The sequence below is a fragment of the Pleurodeles waltl genome, chromosome 12 (genome assembly GCF_031143425.1).
Source record: "Pleurodeles waltl isolate 20211129_DDA chromosome 12, aPleWal1.hap1.20221129, whole genome shotgun sequence".
NCBI lineage: Eukaryota > Metazoa > Chordata > Amphibia > Caudata > Salamandridae > Pleurodeles > Pleurodeles waltl.
The window spans coordinates 125,949,351-125,972,142 of record NC_090451.1 but is presented as its reverse complement, the minus strand read 5'-3'; the positions used below and the strand labels follow the sequence as shown (position 1 = coordinate 125,972,142).

At 42.5% G+C, this 22,792-nt stretch overlaps 5 non-coding genes across 5 annotated transcripts; all 5 read right to left on the bottom strand.

Moving 5' to 3' along the window:
- Positions 1-2,267: 2,267 nt before the first annotated feature.
- Positions 2,268-2,349, bottom strand: TRNAL-AAG (transfer RNA leucine (anticodon AAG)). Its single transcript has one exon. It is a non-coding gene; the product is annotated as a tRNA-Leu (tRNA).
- A 4,121-nt stretch (positions 2,350-6,470) lies between these two features.
- TRNAL-AAG (transfer RNA leucine (anticodon AAG)) lies at positions 6,471-6,552 on the bottom strand. The gene has a single exon. It is a non-coding gene; the product is annotated as a tRNA-Leu (tRNA).
- Positions 6,553-10,658: 4,106 nt separating this feature from the next.
- TRNAL-AAG (transfer RNA leucine (anticodon AAG)) lies at positions 10,659-10,740 on the bottom strand. Its single transcript has one exon. It is a non-coding gene; the product is annotated as a tRNA-Leu (tRNA).
- Positions 10,741-14,861: 4,121 nt separating this feature from the next.
- On the bottom strand, positions 14,862-14,943 carry TRNAL-AAG (transfer RNA leucine (anticodon AAG)). The gene has a single exon. It is a non-coding gene; the product is annotated as a tRNA-Leu (tRNA).
- Positions 14,944-19,049: 4,106 nt separating this feature from the next.
- TRNAL-AAG (transfer RNA leucine (anticodon AAG)) lies at positions 19,050-19,131 on the bottom strand. Its single transcript has one exon. It is a non-coding gene; the product is annotated as a tRNA-Leu (tRNA).
- Positions 19,132-22,792: the final 3,661 nt, after the last annotated feature.

Here is a 22,792-nt window from a genome sequence, read left to right as displayed (position 1 = left end):
AATGTGCCCCACTATAATAAAAAACAATCTGCACCACTCCAAAACAATCTGTCCCACTTCGATCCAAAACAATCTGCCCCACTCCACTTCAAAACAATCTCCCCTACTCCAATTCAAAACAATCTACCCCACTGCAATCTGCTGCACTCCAATCAAAAACAAACTACCACACTGCAATCCAAAACAATCTGCCATACTGCAATCGAAAACAATCTGTCCCACCCAAGGCAGTGGTGGCTGGTGCACTTTGGAAGGAGTTGGTGGGAGGGAAAAATAGTTCATCTGAAGCTAAGTGAAGAAATTGGAATAAAATAGTGCATTTTAACCCCTTCGCTGCCAGCCTTTTCCCCCTCAGGTGCCAGGCATTTTTTTGGCTATTTGGGGCAGGGCGCGCTTAGGCCCTCATAGATTTTTGTCCACATAAGCTATCCATGCCAAATTTGCGTCCTTTTTTTCCAACATCCTAGGGATTCTAGAGGTACCCAGACTTTGTGGGTTCCCCTGAAGGAGACCAAGAAATTAGCCAAAATACAGTAAAAATTTTGTTTTAAAAAAGAAAAAATGGAAAAAAGGGCTGGAGAAGAAGGCTTGTGGTTTTTGTCCCTGAAATTGGCATCAACAAAGGGTTTGCACTGCTAAAATCACCAGCTTCCCAGCTTTCAGGGACAGGCAGACTTGAATCAGAAAACCCAATTTTTCAACACAATTTTGGCATTTTACTGGGACATACCCCATTTTTACGATTTTGTGTGCTTTTAGCCTCCTTCCAGTCAGTGACAGAAATGGGTGTGAAACCAATGCTGGGTCCCAGTAACCTAAACATTTTTGAAAAGAAGACAACATTCTGAATTCAGCAATGGGTAACTTGTGTAGATCTTACAAGTGTTTCCTACAGAAAATAACAACTGAAATAAAAAAAAAATATTGAAATTGAGAAGAAAAAAACAGCCATTTTCCTCTACGTTTTACTCTGTAACTTTTTTCTGCAATGTCAGATTTTTGAAAGCAATATACCATTACGCCTGCTGGACTCTTCTGGTTGCGGGGATATATAGGGCTTGTAGGTTCATCAAGAACCCTAGGTATCCAGAGAAAATAAATGAGCTGCACCTTGCAGTGGGTTTTCATTCTATACCGGGTATACTGCAATTAATTTGCCGAAGTATATAGAGTGAAAAATAGGTATCGAGAAAACCTTTCTATTTCCAAAATGGGCACAAGATAAGGAGTGAAGGAGCAGTGGTTATTTGCACATCTCTGAATTCTGGGGTGCCCACACTAGCATGCGAATTAAAGGGCATTTCTCAAATAGACGTCTTTTTTACACACTGTCTTATATTTGGAAGGAAAAAATGTAGATAAAGACAAGGGGCAGTAACTCTTGTTTTGCTATTCTATGTTTCCCCAAGTCTCCCGATAACATTTTTTACCTCACTTGTGTGGGTAGGCCTAGCGCCCGCGACAGGAAGTGCCCCAAAACACAACGTGGACACATCAAATTTTCCCAAAGAAAACCAAAACCTAGGTAAAAGACATTGTCATTTGCAACGCCAATAGCTCTAACTCTCACAAATGTGAGACCTTTCGCATTGCAAATGCTTGTTTTTTTGTGCAGGCAAGTGTGCGTGGAGCCTGCTTTGGTTCTTAAGACCTCAGACCTAAAGCAAAGCTTAGACAGAAACATAGCAATGTGCCCTTTGCACACAGTTAGAGATCCTACTAAATGGAGTCATATATAGGTCTGCACGGCCATTTTGCACAATTTTGTTGTGATATAAAGTTTCGGTAGAGCTCAATGAGAGTTGGTAGTTATGGCCGAGTGGTTAAGGTGATGGGCTTGAAATCCTTTGGGGGTTCCCTGCACGGGTTTGAATCCTGCTGACTACCTCTGTTGTTTATTTTAAACCTGATTTTTAAAATAACTGTGAAGAACACATTTACCAACTTTATTTGGGAAGATAGATAATTTACTTTAAATCTTTATTTAACAGAGGTTCGATTTTATTTTGCAGAGAGAAGAGCGGGTGACCGCGTGGGGAGAACAAATGATTTGTTAAACCTTCCATTTGAAGGTGATCTAAGCAGAATGAAGCAAAACAACAGCAGCGCCAATCAGCCGATTTCTTGGAGTCCACGGTTTAGGAGTTTACTTAGAAGGAGACTGTAAAAGAGTTTTAAAATTAGGGACCTATTGGTAGAGTCACTGTTTATGCAAATTGAAGGGTCAGAAGGGAGATGCGTCATTAAGATCTGTAAAAATCCATCTCTGGCAGCGGTGGGATTTGAACCCACGCCTCCAAAGAGACTGGAGCCTTAATCCAGCGCCTTAGACCGCTCGGCCACGCTACCTGCTGCTCTCAGTGTGTCTGTGCACTTGATGAGCACCGCAACCCTGAGCCTCCTCACTGAGTGTGGAAAGTCGAGTTGATAAACCATTTCATGGACATGATTACAATGTCGGGAGGGTGATGTGGTAATTGAAGGTTATCTCTCTTACTCAGTCACTGCACAAGTCTTCTCCCACCTGCTCGGACCTAGTGCAATCACCTTAAAAGACAACACTCTCCGAGCAATGACTTCCAACCAAGGTATAAGCACCTGCTCTACATAGGCAATGTGACTCCATCATTTTCTAATGAAACAAGTGTTCATACTGGTGGGCTCATTTCTTTGGGTGGGATCTAATGAATGAGCAGTTCATTCAAAAATAACTGAGGAGTTGCACGTATTCATGACATCAGCCCTATTGCCGCACCCAGTCTCCCCAACATACTGTTTAGCTTTCCAGTGACGTCATGTCTTGTGTGGCCTATTCACATTCCGCTGTTAATATTTTTTAGCCAATAGAATTTCACAGGCTCCCGTCTTTGAGCTCACATTGAAAAGGCACAAGTCCCAAAATGCAACCGGGTGCTGTTTAAAACTCGAGCACTGGTGGGCGGTGCCCCAGGTGACATGGGGCCCACCTGGATGCTCTGACTGCCTTTCACGTGACAGTCACAGACACACACAGGACAGAGGTTCAAAAGCTATTCTGAAAGAAGTAAGCACAACAGGCCCACGTGAAACTAAACTTTTTAAATAGATGATTTTTGTTTCTATTGACCTGGTTCTCACTCGTTCTGCGCGCCAAGTCAAATGTAAATGAGCCCCGCAATAAAAATGCACAGAGGATGGTAAAATTCACTTCACTCTGCGCTCGTTGATGCTGAGAGCATGGTTGTCAGCCCGCACGCTTGTTATTTTGATGTGGAATTACTTGATTGCTTTGTGATAATTTTCATTACTCCGAATTGCAAGCTCCCCTACCCCAGTAATAACGTTTGAGGTATTGCTTCCCTACCACACCAACAAGGCCACCCTCTGACCAAGTCCTTTGCCTCTCTTCAGAACTACCATAAGCCCCTCCATGCACTAGGAACTTTTTGCTTGACGACCATCTAGGCGTCCTTGGAATATTGATATTTAGAAGTAACAATGTTTGTTTATTTTAACTAACTGACCTTTTTAGGGTCTCGCTTGATAGACTCTGTAGCATTCAGTAAAGGGCTTGGAGCCCGCATGTCTCTCACCATTTTTTTATTTATGTGGCACTCTTCTTTACAGTTTCCTAATTCATCAAGGCATGTCTTGCATCATTTCCGTTCCTCTCTGTAGAGCAGCGACCAAGCGTTGATTGATTCAGCTTAATCAGTGCCTGACCGCTGCTCCCCACCTGATCAAGGTACTATTTTTTCCTTTTACCTTCTAGTGCCCTGCAAACAGAAGGCTTGTGACTGGCAAAAACATGCCCAGCAGGACAACCAAAACTGTTAAGTTTTAAATTTAAATCGAACTTTCTTTTATTTTGCCAAATCGTCTTTTCCCACGTTCCACGCATGTTTTCTTTTGCTTTTGGTCGTGGGCACTCTTCTCAAAAGATGACGATTAGCTCGTTTAAAATATTGCAAATCAACAGTGTTTCTTTATTATGTGTAAATTCTGAAATTAATCTTTAACACATAATCCTGCGGTACACTTCAATCCACCCCACTACAATCTTCCCCACTACAATCCACCCCATCCAGACCACTTCACCCACACTAATCCACCTCACTCCAGTCCAAATCACTCACCCGAATCCAATCCACTCTAACTCATCCTACTCCAATCCTCTCCACCCACCCCAAGCAAATCTGTCTCACTCCAATGTGCCCCACTATAATAAAAAACAATCTGCACCACTCCAAAACAATCTGTCCCACTTCGATCCAAAACAATCTGCCCCACTCCAATCTGCCCGACTCCACTTCAAAACAATCTCCCCTACTCCAATTCAAAACAATCTACCCCACTGCAATCTGCTGCACTCCAATCAAAAACAAACTACCACACTGCAATCCAAAACAATCTGCCATACTGCAATCGAAAACAATCTGTCCCACCCAAGGCAGTGGTGGCTGGTGCACTTTGAAAGGAGTTGGTGGGAGGGAAAAATAGTTCATCTGAAGCTAAGTGAAGAAATTGGAATAAAATAGTGCATTTTAACCCCTTCGCTGCCAGCCTTTTCCCCCTCAGGTGCCAGGCATTTTTTTGGCTATTTGGGGCAGGGCGCGCTTAGGCCCTCATAGATTTTTGTCCACATAAGCTATCCACGCCAAATTTGCGTCCTTTTTTTCCAACATCCTAGGGATTCTAGAGGTACCCAGACTTTGTGGGTTCCCCTGAAGGAGACCAAGAAATTAGCCAAAATACAGTAAAAATTTTGTTTTAAAAAATAAAAAAATGGAAAAAAGGGCTGGAGAAGAAGGCTTGTGGTTTTTGTCCCTGAAATTGGCATCAACAAAGGGTTTGCACTGCTAAAATCACCAGCTTCCCAGCTTTCAGGGACAGGCAGACTTGAATCAGAAAACCCAATTTTTCAACACAATTTTGGCATTTTACTGGGACATACCCCATTTTTACGATTTTGTGTGCTTTTAGCCTCCTTCCAGTCAGTGACAGAAATGGGTGTGAAACCAATGCTGGGTCCCAGTAACCTAAACATTTTTGAAAAGAAGACAACATTCTGAATTCAGCAATGGGTAACTTGTGTAGATCTTACAAGTGTTTCCTACAGAAAATAACAACTGAAATAAAAAAAAAATATTGAAATTGAGAAGAAAAAAACAGCCATTTTCCTCTACGTTTTACTCTGTAACTTTTTTCTGCAATGTCAGATTTTTGAAAGCAATATACCATTACGCCTGCTGGACTCTTCTGGTTGCGGGGATATATAGGGCTTGTAGGTTCATCAAGAACCCTAGGTATCCAGAGAAAATAAATGAGCTGCACCTTGCAGTGGGTTTTCATTCTATACCGGGTATACTGCAATTAATTTGCCGAAGTATATAGAGTGAAAAATAGGTATCAAGAAAACCTTTCTATTTCCAAAATGGGCACAAGATAAGGAGTGAAGGAGCAGTGGTTATTTGCACATCTCTGAATTCTGGGGTGCCCACACTAGCATGCGAATTAAAGGGCATTTCTCAAATAGACGTCTTTTTTACACACTGTCTTATATTTGGAAGGAAAAAATGTAGATAAAGACAAGGGGCAGTAACTCTTGTTTTGCTATTCTATGTTTCCCCAAGTCTCCCGATAACATTTTTTACCTCACTTGTGTGGGTAGGCCTAGCGCCCGCGACAGGAAGTGCCCCAAAACACAACGTGGACACATCAAATTTTCCCAAAGAAAACCAAAACCTAGGTTAAAGACATTGTCATTTGCAACGCCAATAGCTCTAACTCTCACAAATGTGAGACCTTTCGCATTGCAAATGCTTGTTTTTTTGTGCAGGCAAGTGTGCGTGGAGCCTGCTTTGGTTCTTAAGACCTCAGACCTAAAGCAAAGCTTAGACAGAAACATAGCAATGTGCCCTTTGCACACAGTTAGAGATCCTACTAAATGGAGTCATATATAGGTCTGCACGGCCATTTTGCACAATTTTGTTGTGATATAAAGTTTCGGTAGAGCTCAATGAGAGCTGGTAGTTATGGCCGAGTGGTTAAGGTGATGGGCTTGAAATCCTTTGGGGGTTCCCTGCACGGGTTTGAATCCTGCTGACTACCTCTGTTGTTTATTTTAAACCTGATTTTTAAAATAACTGTGAAGAACACATTTACCAACTTTATTTGGGAAGATAGATAATTTACTTTAAATCTTTATTTAACAGAGGTTCGATTTTATTTTGCAGAGAGAAGAGCGGGTGACCGCGTGGGGAGAACAAATGATTTGTTAAACCTTCCATTTGAAGGTGATCTAAGCAGAATGAAGCAAAACAACAGCAGCGCCAATCAGCCGATTTCTTGGAGTCCACGGTTTAGGAGTTTACTTAGAAGGAGACTGTAAAAGAGTTTTAAAATTAGGGACCTATTGGTAGAGTCACTGTTTATGCAAATTGAAGGGTCAGAAGGGAGATGCGTCATTAAGATCTGTAAAAATCCATCTCTGGCAGCGGTGGGATTTGAACCCACGCCTCCAAAGAGACTGGAGCCTTAATCCAGCGCCTTAGACCGCTCGGCCACGCTACCTGCTGCTCTCAGTGTGTCTGTGCACTTGATGAGCACCGCAACCCTGAGCCTCCTCACTGAGTGTGGAAAGTCGAGTTGATAAACCATTTCATGGACATGATTACAATGTCGGGAGGGTGATGTGGTAATTGAAGGTTATCTCTCTTACTCAGTCACTGCACAAGTCTTCTCCCACCTGCTCGGACCTAGTGCAATCACCTTAAAAGACAACACTCTCCGAGCAATGACTTCCAACCAAGGTATAAGCACCTGCTCTACATAGGCAATGTGACTCCATCATTTTCTAATGAAACAAGTGTTCATACTGGTGGGCTCATTTCTTTGGGTGGGATCTAATGAATGAGCAGTTCATTCAAAAATAACTGAGGAGTTGCACGTATTCATGACATCAGCCCTATTGCCGCACCCAGTCTCCCCAACATACTGTTTAGCTTTCCAGTGACGTCATGTCTTGTGTGGCCTATTCACATTCCGCTGTTAATATTTTTTAGCCAATAGAATTTCACAGGCTCCCGTCTTTGAGCTCACATTGAAAAGGCACAAGTCCCAAAATGCAACCGGGTGCTGTTTAAAACTCCAGCACTGGTGGGCGGTGCCCCAGGTGACATGGGGTCCACCTGGATGCCCTGACTGCCTTTTCACGTGACAGTCACAGACACACACAGGACAGAGGTTCAAAAGCTATTCTGAAAGAAGTAAGGACAACAGGCCCACGTGAAACTAAACTTTTTAAATAGATGATTTTTGTTTCTATTGACCTGGTTCTCACTCGTTCTGCGCGCCAAGTTAAATGTAAATGAGCCCCGCAATAAAAATGCACAGAGGATGGTAAAATTCACTTCACTCTGCGCTCGTTGATGCTGAGAGCATGGTTGTCAGCCCGCACGCTTGTTATTTTGATGTGGAATTACTTGATTGCTTTGTGATAATTTTAATTACTCCGAATTGCAAGCTCCCCTACCCCAGTAATAATGTTTGAGGTATTGCTTCCCTACCACACCAACAAGGCCACCCTCTGACCAAGTCCTTTGCCTCTCTTCAGAACTACCATAAGCCCCTCCATGCACTAGGAACTTTTTGCTTGACGACCATCTAGGCGTCCTTGGAATATTGATATTTAGAAGTAACAATGTTTGTTTATTTTAACTAACTGACCTTTTTAGGGTCTCGCTTGATAGACTCTGTAGTATTCAGTAAAGGGCTTGGAGCCCGCATGTCTCTCACCATTTTTTTATTTATGTGGCACTCTTCTTTACAGTTTCCTAATTCATCAAGGCATGTCTTGCATCATTTCCGTTCCTCTCTGTAGAGCAGCGACCAAGCGTTGATTGATTCAGCTTAATCAGTGCCTGACCGCTGCTCCCCACCTGATCAAGGTACTATTTTTTCCTTTTACCTTCTAGTGCCCTGCAAACAGAAGGCTTGTGACTGGCAAAAACATGCCCAGCAGGACAACCAAAACTGTTAAGTTTTAAATTTAAATCGAACTTTCTTTTATTTTGCCAAATCGTCTTTTCCCACGTTCCACGCATGTTTTCTTTTGCTTTTGTTCGTGGGCACTCTTCTCAAAAGATGACGATTAGCTCGTTTAAAATATTGCAAATCAACAGTGTTTCTTTATTATGTGTAAATTCTGAAATTAATCTTTAACACATAATCCTGCGGTACACTTCAATCCACCCCACTCCAATCTTCCCCACTACAATCCACCCCATCCAGACCACTTCACCCACACTAATCCACCTCACTCCAGTCCAAATCACTCACCCGAATCCAATCCACTCTAACTCATCCTACTCCAATCCTCTCCACCCACCCCAAGCAAATCTGTCTCACTCCAATGTGCCCCACTATAATAAAAAACAATCTGCACCACTCCAAAACAATCTGTCCCACTTCGATCCAAAACAATCTGCCCCACTCCACTTCAAAACAATCTCCCCTACTCCAATTCAAAACAATCTACCCCACTGCAATCTGCTGCACTCCAATCAAAAACAAACTACCACACTGCAATCCAAAACAATCTGCCATACTGCAATCGAAAACAATCTGTCCCACCCAAGGCAGTGGTGGCTGGTGCACTTTGGAAGGAGTTGGTGGGAGGGAAAAATAGTTCATCTGAAGCTAAGTGAAGAAATTGGAATAAAATAGTGCATTTTAACCCCTTCGCTGCCAGCCTTTTCCCCCTCAGGTGCCAGGCATTTTTTTGGCTATTTGGGGCAGGGCGCGCTTAGGCCCTCATAGATTTTTGTCCACATAAGCTATCCATGCCAAATTTGCGTCCTTTTTTTCCAACATCCTAGGGATTCTAGAGGTACCCAGACTTTGTGGGTTCCCCTGAAGGAGACCAAGAAATTAGCCAAAATACAGTAAAAATTTTGTTTTAAAAAAGAAAAAATGGAAAAAAGGGCTGGAGAAGAAGGCTTGTGGTTTTTGTCCCTGAAATTGGCATCAACAAAGGGTTTGCACTGCTAAAATCACCAGCTTCCCAGCTTTCAGGGACAGGCAGACTTGAATCAGAAAACCCAATTTTTCAACACAATTTTGGCATTTTACTGGGACATACCCCATTTTTACGATTTTGTGTGCTTTTAGCCTCCTTCCAGTCAGTGACAGAAATGGGTGTGAAACCAATGCTGGGTCCCAGTAACCTAAACATTTTTGAAAAGAAGACAACATTCTGAATTCAGCAATGGGTAACTTGTGTAGATCTTACAAGTGTTTCCTACAGAAAATAACAACTGAAATAAAAAAAAAATATTGAAATTGAGAAGAAAAAAACAGCCATTTTCCTCTACGTTTTACTCTGTAACTTTTTTCTGCAATGTCAGATTTTTGAAAGCAATATACCATTACGCCTGCTGGACTCTTCTGGTTGCGGGGATATATAGGGCTTGTAGGTTCATCAAGAACCCTAGGTATCCAGAGAAAATAAATGAGCTGCACCTTGCAGTGGGTTTTCATTCTATACCGGGTATACTGCAATTAATTTGCCGAAGTATATAGAGTGAAAAATAGGTATCGAGAAAACCTTTCTATTTCCAAAATGGGCACAAGATAAGGAGTGAAGGAGCAGTGGTTATTTGCACATCTCTGAATTCTGGGGTGCCCACACTAGCATGCGAATTAAAGGGCATTTCTCAAATAGACGTCTTTTTTACACACTGTCTTATATTTGGAAGGAAAAAATGTAGATAAAGACAAGGGGCAGTAACTCTTGTTTTGCTATTCTATGTTTCCCCAAGTCTCCCGATAACATTTTTTACCTCACTTGTGTGGGTAGGCCTAGCGCCCGCGACAGGAAGTGCCCCAAAACACAACGTGGACACATCAAATTTTCCCAAAGAAAACCAAAACCTAGGTAAAAGACATTGTCATTTGCAACGCCAATAGCTCTAACTCTCACAAATGTGAGACCTTTCGCATTGCAAATGCTTGTTTTTTTGTGCAGGCAAGTGTGCGTGGAGCCTGCTTTGGTTCTTAAGACCTCAGACCTAAAGCAAAGCTTAGACAGAAACATAGCAATGTGCCCTTTGCACACAGTTAGAGATCCTACTAAATGGAGTCATATATAGGTCTGCACGGCCATTTTGCACAATTTTGTTGTGATATAAAGTTTCGGTAGAGCTCAATGAGAGTTGGTAGTTATGGCCGAGTGGTTAAGGTGATGGGCTTGAAATCCTTTGGGGGTTCCCTGCACGGGTTTGAATCCTGCTGACTACCTCTGTTGTTTATTTTAAACCTGATTTTTAAAATAACTGTGAAGAACACATTTACCAACTTTATTTGGGAAGATAGATAATTTACTTTAAATCTTTATTTAACAGAGGTTCGATTTTATTTTGCAGAGAGAAGAGCGGGTGACCGCGTGGGGAGAACAAATGATTTGTTAAACCTTCCATTTGAAGGTGATCTAAGCAGAATGAAGCAAAACAACAGCAGCGCCAATCAGCCGATTTCTTGGAGTCCACGGTTTAGGAGTTTACTTAGAAGGAGACTGTAAAAGAGTTTTAAAATTAGGGACCTATTGGTAGAGTCACTGTTTATGCAAATTGAAGGGTCAGAAGGGAGATGCGTCATTAAGATCTGTAAAAATCCATCTCTGGCAGCGGTGGGATTTGAACCCACGCCTCCAAAGAGACTGGAGCCTTAATCCAGCGCCTTAGACCGCTCGGCCACGCTACCTGCTGCTCTCAGTGTGTCTGTGCACTTGATGAGCACCGCAACCCTGAGCCTCCTCACTGAGTGTGGAAAGTCGAGTTGATAAACCATTTCATGGACATGATTACAATGTCGGGAGGGTGATGTGGTAATTGAAGGTTATCTCTCTTACTCAGTCACTGCACAAGTCTTCTCCCACCTGCTCGGACCTAGTGCAATCACCTTAAAAGACAACACTCTCCGAGCAATGACTTCCAACCAAGGTATAAGCACCTGCTCTACATAGGCAATGTGACTCCATCATTTTCTAATGAAACAAGTGTTCATACTGGTGGGCTCATTTCTTTGGGTGGGATCTAATGAATGAGCAGTTCATTCAAAAATAACTGAGGAGTTGCACGTATTCATGACATCAGCCCTATTGCCGCACCCAGTCTCCCCAACATACTGTTTAGCTTTCCAGTGACGTCATGTCTTGTGTGGCCTATTCACATTCCGCTGTTAATATTTTTTAGCCAATAGAATTTCACAGGCTCCCGTCTTTGAGCTCACATTGAAAAGGCACAAGTCCCAAAATGCAACCGGGTGCTGTTTAAAACTCGAGCACTGGTGGGCGGTGCCCCAGGTGACATGGGGCCCACCTGGATGCTCTGACTGCCTTTCACGTGACAGTCACAGACACACACAGGACAGAGGTTCAAAAGCTATTCTGAAAGAAGTAAGCACAACAGGCCCACGTGAAACTAAACTTTTTAAATAGATGATTTTTGTTTCTATTGACCTGGTTCTCACTCGTTCTGCGCGCCAAGTCAAATGTAAATGAGCCCCGCAATAAAAATGCACAGAGGATGGTAAAATTCACTTCACTCTGCGCTCGTTGATGCTGAGAGCATGGTTGTCAGCCCGCACGCTTGTTATTTTGATGTGGAATTACTTGATTGCTTTGTGATAATTTTCATTACTCCGAATTGCAAGCTCCCCTACCCCAGTAATAACGTTTGAGGTATTGCTTCCCTACCACACCAACAAGGCCACCCTCTGACCAAGTCCTTTGCCTCTCTTCAGAACTACCATAAGCCCCTCCATGCACTAGGAACTTTTTGCTTGACGACCATCTAGGCGTCCTTGGAATATTGATATTTAGAAGTAACAATGTTTGTTTATTTTAACTAACTGACCTTTTTAGGGTCTCGCTTGATAGACTCTGTAGCATTCAGTAAAGGGCTTGGAGCCCGCATGTCTCTCACCATTTTTTTATTTATGTGGCACTCTTCTTTACAGTTTCCTAATTCATCAAGGCATGTCTTGCATCATTTCCGTTCCTCTCTGTAGAGCAGCGACCAAGCGTTGATTGATTCAGCTTAATCAGTGCCTGACCGCTGCTCCCCACCTGATCAAGGTACTATTTTTTCCTTTTACCTTCTAGTGCCCTGCAAACAGAAGGCTTGTGACTGGCAAAAACATGCCCAGCAGGACAACCAAAACTGTTAAGTTTTAAATTTAAATCGAACTTTCTTTTATTTTGCCAAATCGTCTTTTCCCACGTTCCACGCATGTTTTCTTTTGCTTTTGGTCGTGGGCACTCTTCTCAAAAGATGACGATTAGCTCGTTTAAAATATTGCAAATCAACAGTGTTTCTTTATTATGTGTAAATTCTGAAATTAATCTTTAACACATAATCCTGCGGTACACTTCAATCCACCCCACTACAATCTTCCCCACTACAATCCACCCCATCCAGACCACTTCACCCACACTAATCCACCTCACTCCAGTCCAAATCACTCACCCGAATCCAATCCACTCTAACTCATCCTACTCCAATCCTCTCCACCCACCCCAAGCAAATCTGTCTCACTCCAATGTGCCCCACTATAATAAAAAACAATCTGCACCACTCCAAAACAATCTGTCCCACTTCGATCCAAAACAATCTGCCCCACTCCAATCTGCCCGACTCCACTTCAAAACAATCTCCCCTACTCCAATTCAAAACAATCTACCCCACTGCAATCTGCTGCACTCCAATCAAAAACAAACTACCACACTGCAATCCAAAACAATCTGCCATACTGCAATCGAAAACAATCTGTCCCACCCAAGGCAGTGGTGGCTGGTGCACTTTGAAAGGAGTTGGTGGGAGGGAAAAATAGTTCATCTGAAGCTAAGTGAAGAAATTGGAATAAAATAGTGCATTTTAACCCCTTCGCTGCCAGCCTTTTCCCCCTCAGGTGCCAGGCATTTTTTTGGCTATTTGGGGCAGGGCGCGCTTAGGCCCTCATAGATTTTTGTCCACATAAGCTATCCACGCCAAATTTGCGTCCTTTTTTTCCAACATCCTAGGGATTCTAGAGGTACCCAGACTTTGTGGGTTCCCCTGAAGGAGACCAAGAAATTAGCCAAAATACAGTAAAAATTTTGTTTTAAAAAATAAAAAAATGGAAAAAAGGGCTGGAGAAGAAGGCTTGTGGTTTTTGTCCCTGAAATTGGCATCAACAAAGGGTTTGCACTGCTAAAATCACCAGCTTCCCAGCTTTCAGGGACAGGCAGACTTGAATCAGAAAACCCAATTTTTCAACACAATTTTGGCATTTTACTGGGACATACCCCATTTTTACGATTTTGTGTGCTTTTAGCCTCCTTCCAGTCAGTGACAGAAATGGGTGTGAAACCAATGCTGGGTCCCAGTAACCTAAACATTTTTGAAAAGAAGACAACATTCTGAATTCAGCAATGGGTAACTTGTGTAGATCTTACAAGTGTTTCCTACAGAAAATAACAACTGAAATAAAAAAAAAATATTGAAATTGAGAAGAAAAAAACAGCCATTTTCCTCTACGTTTTACTCTGTAACTTTTTTCTGCAATGTCAGATTTTTGAAAGCAATATACCATTACGCCTGCTGGACTCTTCTGGTTGCGGGGATATATAGGGCTTGTAGGTTCATCAAGAACCCTAGGTATCCAGAGAAAATAAATGAGCTGCACCTTGCAGTGGGTTTTCATTCTATACCGGGTATACTGCAATTAATTTGCCGAAGTATATAGAGTGAAAAATAGGTATCAAGAAAACCTTTCTATTTCCAAAATGGGCACAAGATAAGGAGTGAAGGAGCAGTGGTTATTTGCACATCTCTGAATTCTGGGGTGCCCACACTAGCATGCGAATTAAAGGGCATTTCTCAAATAGACGTCTTTTTTACACACTGTCTTATATTTGGAAGGAAAAAATGTAGATAAAGACAAGGGGCAGTAACTCTTGTTTTGCTATTCTATGTTTCCCCAAGTCTCCCGATAACATTTTTTACCTCACTTGTGTGGGTAGGCCTAGCGCCCGCGACAGGAAGTGCCCCAAAACACAACGTGGACACATCAAATTTTCCCAAAGAAAACCAAAACCTAGGTTAAAGACATTGTCATTTGCAACGCCAATAGCTCTAACTCTCACAAATGTGAGACCTTTCGCATTGCAAATGCTTGTTTTTTTGTGCAGGCAAGTGTGCGTGGAGCCTGCTTTGGTTCTTAAGACCTCAGACCTAAAGCAAAGCTTAGACAGAAACATAGCAATGTGCCCTTTGCACACAGTTAGAGATCCTACTAAATGGAGTCATATATAGGTCTGCACGGCCATTTTGCACAATTTTGTTGTGATATAAAGTTTCGGTAGAGCTCAATGAGAGCTGGTAGTTATGGCCGAGTGGTTAAGGTGATGGGCTTGAAATCCTTTGGGGGTTCCCTGCACGGGTTTGAATCCTGCTGACTACCTCTGTTGTTTATTTTAAACCTGATTTTTAAAATAACTGTGAAGAACACATTTACCAACTTTATTTGGGAAGATAGATAATTTACTTTAAATCTTTATTTAACAGAGGTTCGATTTTATTTTGCAGAGAGAAGAGCGGGTGACCGCGTGGGGAGAACAAATGATTTGTTAAACCTTCCATTTGAAGGTGATCTAAGCAGAATGAAGCAAAACAACAGCAGCGCCAATCAGCCGATTTCTTGGAGTCCACGGTTTAGGAGTTTACTTAGAAGGAGACTGTAAAAGAGTTTTAAAATTAGGGACCTATTGGTAGAGTCACTGTTTATGCAAATTGAAGGGTCAGAAGGGAGATGCGTCATTAAGATCTGTAAAAATCCATCTCTGGCAGCGGTGGGATTTGAACCCACGCCTCCAAAGAGACTGGAGCCTTAATCCAGCGCCTTAGACCGCTCGGCCACGCTACCTGCTGCTCTCAGTGTGTCTGTGCACTTGATGAGCACCGCAACCCTGAGCCTCCTCACTGAGTGTGGAAAGTCGAGTTGATAAACCATTTCATGGACATGATTACAATGTCGGGAGGGTGATGTGGTAATTGAAGGTTATCTCTCTTACTCAGTCACTGCACAAGTCTTCTCCCACCTGCTCGGACCTAGTGCAATCACCTTAAAAGACAACACTCTCCGAGCAATGACTTCCAACCAAGGTATAAGCACCTGCTCTACATAGGCAATGTGACTCCATCATTTTCTAATGAAACAAGTGTTCATACTGGTGGGCTCATTTCTTTGGGTGGGATCTAATGAATGAGCAGTTCATTCAAAAATAACTGAGGAGTTGCACGTATTCATGACATCAGCCCTATTGCCGCACCCAGTCTCCCCAACATACTGTTTAGCTTTCCAGTGACGTCATGTCTTGTGTGGCCTATTCACATTCCGCTGTTAATATTTTTTAGCCAACAGAATTCCACACTTCCCGGTCTTTGAGCTCACATTGAAAAGGCACAAGTCCCAAAATGCAACCGGGTGCTGTTTAAAACTCCAGCACTGGTGGGCGGTGCCCCAGGTGACATGGGGCCCACCTGGATGCTCTGACTGCCTTTTCACGTGACAGTCACAGACACACACAGGACAGAGGTTCAAAAGCTATTCTGAAAGAAGTAAGGACAACAGGCCCACGTGAAACTAAACTTTTTAAATAGATGATTTTTGTTTCTATTGACCTGGTTCTCACTCGTTCTGCGCGCCAAGTCAAATGTAAATGAGCCCCGCAATAAAAATGCACAGAGGATGGTAAAATTCACTTCACTCTGCGCTCGTTGATGCTGAGAGCATGGTTGTCAGCCCGCACGCTTGTTATTTTGATGTGGAATTACTTGATTGCTTTGTGATAATTTTAATTACTCCGAATTGCAAGCTCCCCTACCCCAGTAATAATGTTTGAGGTATTGCTTCCCTACCACACCAACAAGGCCACCCTCTGACCAAGTCCTTTGCCTCTCTTCAGAACTACCATAAGCCCCTCCATGCACTAGGAACTTTTTGCTTGACGACCATCTAGGCGTCCTTGGAATATTGATATTTAGAAGTAACAATGTTTGTTTATTTTAACTAACTGACCTTTTTAGGGTCTCGCTTGATAGACTCTGTAGTATTCAGTAAAGGGCTTGGAGCCCGCATGTCTCTCACCATTTTTTTATTTATGTGGCACTCTTCTTTACAGTTTCCTCATTCATCAAGGCATGTCTTGCATCATTTCCGTTCCTCTCTGTAGAGCAGCGACCAAGCGTTGATTGATTCAGCTTAATCAGTGCCTGACCGCTGCTCCCCACCTGATCAAGGTACTATTTTTTCCTTTTACCTTCTAGTGCCCTGCAAACAGAAGGCTTGTGACTGGCAAAAACATGCCCAGCAGGACAACCAAAACTGTTAAGTTTTAAATTTAAATCGAACTTTCTTTTATTTTGCCAAATCGTCTTTTCCCACGTTCCACGCATGTTTTCTTTTGCTTTTGTTCGTGGGCACTCTTCTCAAAAGATGACGATTAGCTCGTTTAAAATATTGCAAATCAACAGTGTTTCTTTATTATGTGTAAATTCTGAAATTAATCTTTAACACATAATCCTGCGGTACACTTCAATCCACCCCACTCCAATCTTCCCCACTACAATCCACCCCATCCAGACCACTTCACCCACACTAATCCACCTCACTCCAGTCCAAATCACTCACCCGAATCCAATCCACTCTAACTCATCCTACTCCAATCCTCTCCACCCACCCCAAGCAAATCTGTCTCACTCCAATGTGCCCCACTATAATAAAAAACAATCTGCACCACTCCAAAACAATCTGTCCCACTTCGATCCAAAACAATCTGCCCCACTCCACTTCAAAACAATCTCCCCTACTCCAATTCAAAACAATCTACCCCACTGCAATCTGCTGCACTCCAATCAAAAACAAACTACCACACTGCAATCCAAAACAATCTGCCATACTGCAATCGAAAACAATCTGTCCCACCCAAGGCAGTGGTGACTGGTGCACTTTGAAAGGAGTTGGTGGGAGGGAAAAATAGTTCATCTGAAGCTAAGTGAAGAAATCGGAATAAAATAGTGCATTTTAACCCCTTCGCTGCCAGCCTTTTCCCCCTCAGGTGCCAGGCATTTTTTTGGCTATTTGGGGCAGGGCGCGCTTAGGCCCTCATAGATTTTTGTCCACATAAGCTATCCACGCCAAATTTGCGTCCTTTTTTTCCAACATCCTAGGGATTCTAGAGGTACCCAGACTTTGTGGGTTCCCCTGAAGGAGACCAAGAAATTAGCCAAAATACAGTAAAAATTTTGTTTTAAAAAAGAAAAAATGGAAAAAAGGGCTGGAGAAGAAGGCTTGTGGTTTTTGTCCCTGAAATTGGCATCAACAAAGGGTTTGCACTGCTAAAATCACCAGCTTCCCAGCTTTCAGGGACAGGCAGACTTGAATCAGAAAACCCAATTTTTCAACACAATTTTGGCATTTTACTGGGACATACCCCATTTTTACGATTTTGTGTGCTTTTAGCCTCCTTCCAGTCAGTGACAGAAATGGGTGTGAAACCAATGCTGGGTCCCAGTAACCTAAACATTTTTGAAAAGAAGACAACATTCTGAATTCAGCAATGGGTAACTTGTGTAGATCTTACAAGTGTTTCCTACAGAAAATAACAACTGAAATAAAAAAAAAATATTGAAATTGAGAAGAAAAAAACAGCCATTTTCCTCTACGTTTTACTCTGTAACTTTTTTCTGCAATGTCAGATTTTTGAAAGCAATATACCATTACGCCTGCTGGACTCTTCTGGTTGCGGGGATATATAGGGCTTGTAGGTTCATCAAGAACCCTAGGTATCCAGAGAAAATAAATGAGCTGCACCTTGCAGTGGGTTTTCATTCTATACCGGGTATACTGCAATTAATTTGCCGAAGTATATAGAGTGAAAAATAGGTATCAAGAAAACCTTTCTATTTCCAAAATGGGCACAAGATAAGGAGTGAAGGAGCAGTGGTTATTTGCACATCTCTGAATTCTGGGGTGCCCACACTAGCATGCAAATTAAAGGGCATTTCTCAAATAGACGTCTTTTTTACACACTGTCTTATATTTGGAAGGAAAAAATGTAGATAAAGACAAGGGGCAGTAACTCTTGTTTTGCTATTCTATGTTTCCCCAAGTCTCCCGATAACATTTTTTACCTCACTTGTGTGGGTAGGCCTAGCGCCCGCGACAGGAAGTGCCCCAAAACACAACGTGGACACATCAAATTTTCCCAAAGAAAACCAAAACCTAGGTAAAAGATATTGTCATTTGCAACGCCAATAGCTCTAACTCTCACAAATGTGAGACCTTTCGCATTGCAAATGCTTGTTTTTTTGTGCAGGCAAGTGTGCGTGGAGCCTGCTTTGGTTCTTAAGACCTCAGACCTAAAGCAAAGCTTAGACAGAAACATAGCAATGTGCCCTTTGCACACAGTTAGAGATCCTACTAAATGGAGTCATATATAGGTCTGCACGGCCATTTTGCACAATTTTGTTGTGATATAAAGTTTCGGTAGAGCTCAATGAGAGCTGGTAGTTATGGCCGAGTGGTTAAGGTGATGGGCTTGAAATCCTTTGGGGGTTCCCTGCACGGGTTTGAATCCTGCTGACTACCTCTGTTGTTTATTTTAAACCTGATTTTTAAAATAACTGTGAAGAACACATTTACCAACTTTATTTGGGAAGATAGATAATTTACTTTAAATCTTTATTTAACAGAGGTTCGATTTTATTTTGCAGAGAGAAGAGCGGGTGACCGCGTGGGGAGAACAAATTATTTGTTAAACCTTCCATTTGAAGGTGATCTAAGCAGAATGAAGCAAAACAACAGCAGCGCCAATCAGCCGATTTCTTGGAGTCCACGGTTTAGGAGTTTACTTAGAAGGAGACTGTAAAAGAGTTTTAAAATTAGGGACCTATTGGTAGAGTCACTGTTTATGCAAATTGAAGGGTCAGAAGGGAGAAGCGTCATTAAGATCTGTAAAAATCCATCTCTGGCAGCGGTGGGATTTGAACCCACGCCTCCAAAGAGACTGGAGCCTTAATCCAGCGCCTTAGACCGCTCGGCCACGCTACCTGCTGCTCTCAGTGTGTCTGTGCACTTGATGAGCACCGCAACCCTGAGCCTCCTCACTGAGTGTGGAAAGTCGAGTTGATAAACCATTTCATGGACATGATTACAATGTCGGGAGGGTGATGTGGTAATTGAAGGTTATCTCTCTTACTCAGTCACTGCACAAGTCTTCTCCCACCTGCTCGGACCTAGTGCAATCACCTTAAAAGACAACACTCTCCGAGCAATGACTTCCAACCAAGGTATAAGCACCTGCTCTACATAGGCAATGTGACTCCATCATTTTCTAATGAAACAAGTGTTCATACTGGTGGGCTCATTTCTTTGGGTGGGATCTAATGAATGAGCAGTTCATTCAAAAATAACTGAGGAGTTGCACGTATTCATGACATCAGCCCTATTGCCGCACCCAGTCTCCCCAACATACTGTTTAGCTTTCCAGTGACGTCATGTCTTGTGTGGCCTATTCACATTCCGCTGTTAATATTTTTTAGCCAACAGAATTCCACACTTCCCGGTCTTTGAGCTCACATTGAAAAGGCACAAGTCCCAAAATGCAACCGGGTGCTGTTTAAAACTCCAGCACTGGTGGGCGGTGCCCCAGGTGACATGGGGCCCACCTGGATGCTCTGACTGCCTTTTCACGTGACAGTCACAGACACACACAGGACAGAGGTTCAAAAGCTATTCTGAAAGAAGTAAGGACAACAGGCCCACGTGAAACTAAACTTTTTAAATAGATGATTTTTGTTTCTATTGACCTGGTTCTCACTCGTTCTGCGCGCCAAGTCAAATGTAAATGAGCCCCGCAATAAAAATGCACAGAGGATGGTAAAATTCACTTCACTCTGCGCTCGTTGATGCTGAGAGCATGGTTGTCAGCCCGCACGCTTGTTATTTTGATGTGGAATTACTTGATTGCTTTGTGATAATTTTAATTACTCCGAATTGCAAGCTCCCCTACCCCAGTAATAATGTTTGAGGTATTGCTTCCCTACCACACCAACAAGGCCACCCTCTGACCAAGTCCTTTGCCTCTCTTCAGAACTACCATAAGCCCCTCCATGCACTAGGAACTTTTTGCTTGACGACCATCTAGGCGTCCTTGGAATATTGATATTTAGAAGTAACAATGTTTGTTTATTTTAACTAACTGACCTTTTTAGGGTCTCGCTTGATAGACTCTGTAGTATTCAGTAAAGGGCTTGGAGCCCGCATGTCTCTCACCATTTTTTTATTTATGTGGCACTCTTCTTTACAGTTTCCTAATTCATCAAGGCATGTCTTGCATCATTTCCGTTCCTCTCTGTAGAGCAGCGACCAAGCGTTGATTGATTCAGCTTAATCAGTGCCTGACCGCTGCTCCCCACCTGATCAAGGTACTATTTTTTCCTTTTACCTTCTAGTGCCCTGCAAACAGAAGGCTTGTGACTGGCAAAAACATGCCCAGCAGGACAACCAAAACTGTTAAGTTTTAAATTTAAATCGAACTTTCTTTTATTTTGCCAAATCGTCTTTTCCCACGTTCCACGCATGTTTTCTTTTGCTTTTGTTCGTGGGCACTCTTCTCAAAAGATGACGATTAGCTCGTTTAAAATATTGCAAATCAACAGTGTTTCTTTATTATGTGTAAATTCTGAAATTAATCTTTAACACATAATCCTGCGGTACACTTCAATCCACCCCACTCCAATCTTCCCCACTACAATCCACCCCATCCAGACCACTTCACCCACACTAATCCACCTCACTCCAGTCCAAATCACTCACCCGAATCCAATCCACTCTAACTCATCCTACTCCAATCCTCTCCACCCACCCCAAGCAAATCTGTCTCACTCCAATGTGCCCCACTATAATAAAAAACAATCTGCACCACTCCAAAACAATCTGTCCCACTTCGATCCAAAACAATCTGCCCCACTCCACTTCAAAACAATCTCCCCTACTCCAATTCAAAACAATCTACCCCACTGCAATCTGCTGCACTCCAATCAAAAAACAAACTACCACACTGCAATCCAAAACAATCTGCCATACTGCAATCGAAAACAATCTGTCCCACCCAAGGCAGTGGTGACTGGTGCACTTTGAAAAGAGTTGGTGGGAGGGAAAAATAGTTCATCTGAAGCTAAGTGAAGAAATTGGAATAAAATAGTGCATTTTAACCCCTTCGCTGCCAGCCTTTTCCCCCTCAGGTGCCAGGCATTTTTTTGGCTATTTGGGGCAGGGCGCGCTTAGGCCCTCATAGATTTTTGTCCACATAAGCTATCCACGCCAAATTTGCGTCCTTTTTTTCCAACATCCTAGGGATTCTAGAGGTACCCAGACTTTGTGGGTTCCCCTGAAGGAGACCAAGAAATTAGCCAAAATACAGTAAAAATTTTGTTTTAAAAAAGAAAAAATGGAAAAAAGGGCTGGAGAAGAAGGCTTGTGGTTTTTGTCCCTGAAATTGGCATCAACAAAGGGTTTGCACTGCTAAAATCACCAGCTTCCCAGCTTTCAGGGACAGGCAGACTTGAATCAGAAAACCCAATTTTTCAACACAATTTTGGCATTTTACTGGGACATACCCCATTTTTACGATTTTGTGTGCTTTTAGCCTCCTTCCAGTCAGTGACAGAAATGGGTGTGAAACCAATGCTGGGTCCCAGTAACCTAAACATTTTTGAAAAGAAGACAACATTCTGAATTCAGCAATGGGTAACTTGTGTAGATCTTACAAGTGTTTCCTACAGAAAATAACAACTGAAATAAAAAAAAAATATTGAAATTGAGAAGAAAAAAACAGCCATTTTCCTCTACGTTTTACTCTGTAACTTTTTTCTGCAATGTCAGATTTTTGAAAGCAATATACCATTACGCCTGCTGGACTCTTCTGGTTGCGGGGATATATAGGGCTTGTAGGTTCATCAAGAACCCTAGGTATCCAGAGAAAATAAATGAGCTGCACCTTGCAGTGGGTTTTCATTCTATACCGGGTATACTGCAATTAATTTGCCGAAGTATATAGAGTGAAAAATAGGTATCAAGAAAACCTTTCTATTTCCAAAATGGGCACAAGATAAGGAGTGAAGGAGCAGTGGTTATTTGCACATCTCTGAATTCTGGGGTGCCCACACTAGCATGCGAATTAAAGGGCATTTCTCAAATAGACGTCTTTTTTACACACTGTCTTATATTTGGAAGGAAAAAATGTAGATAAAGACAAGGGGCAGTAACTCTTGTTTTGCTATTCTATGTTTCCCCAAGTCTCCCGATAACATTTTTTACCTCACTTGTGTGGGTAGGCCTAGCGCCCGCGACAGGAAGTGCCCCAAAACACAACGTGGACACATCAAATTTTCCCAAAGAAAACCAAAACCTAGGTAAAAGACATTGTCATTTGCAACGCCAATAGCTCTAACTCTCACAAATGTGAGACCTTTCGCATTGCAAATGCTTGTTTTTTTGTGCAGGCAAGTGTGCGTGGAGCCTGCTTTGGTTCTTAAGACCTCAGACCTAAAGCAAAGCTTAGACAGAAACATAGCAATGTGCCCTTTGCACACAGTTAGAGATCCTACTAAATGAAGTCATATATAGGTCTGCACGGCCATTTTGCACAATTTTGTTGTGATATAAAGTTTCGGTAGAGCTCAATGAGAGCTGGTAGTTATGGCCGAGT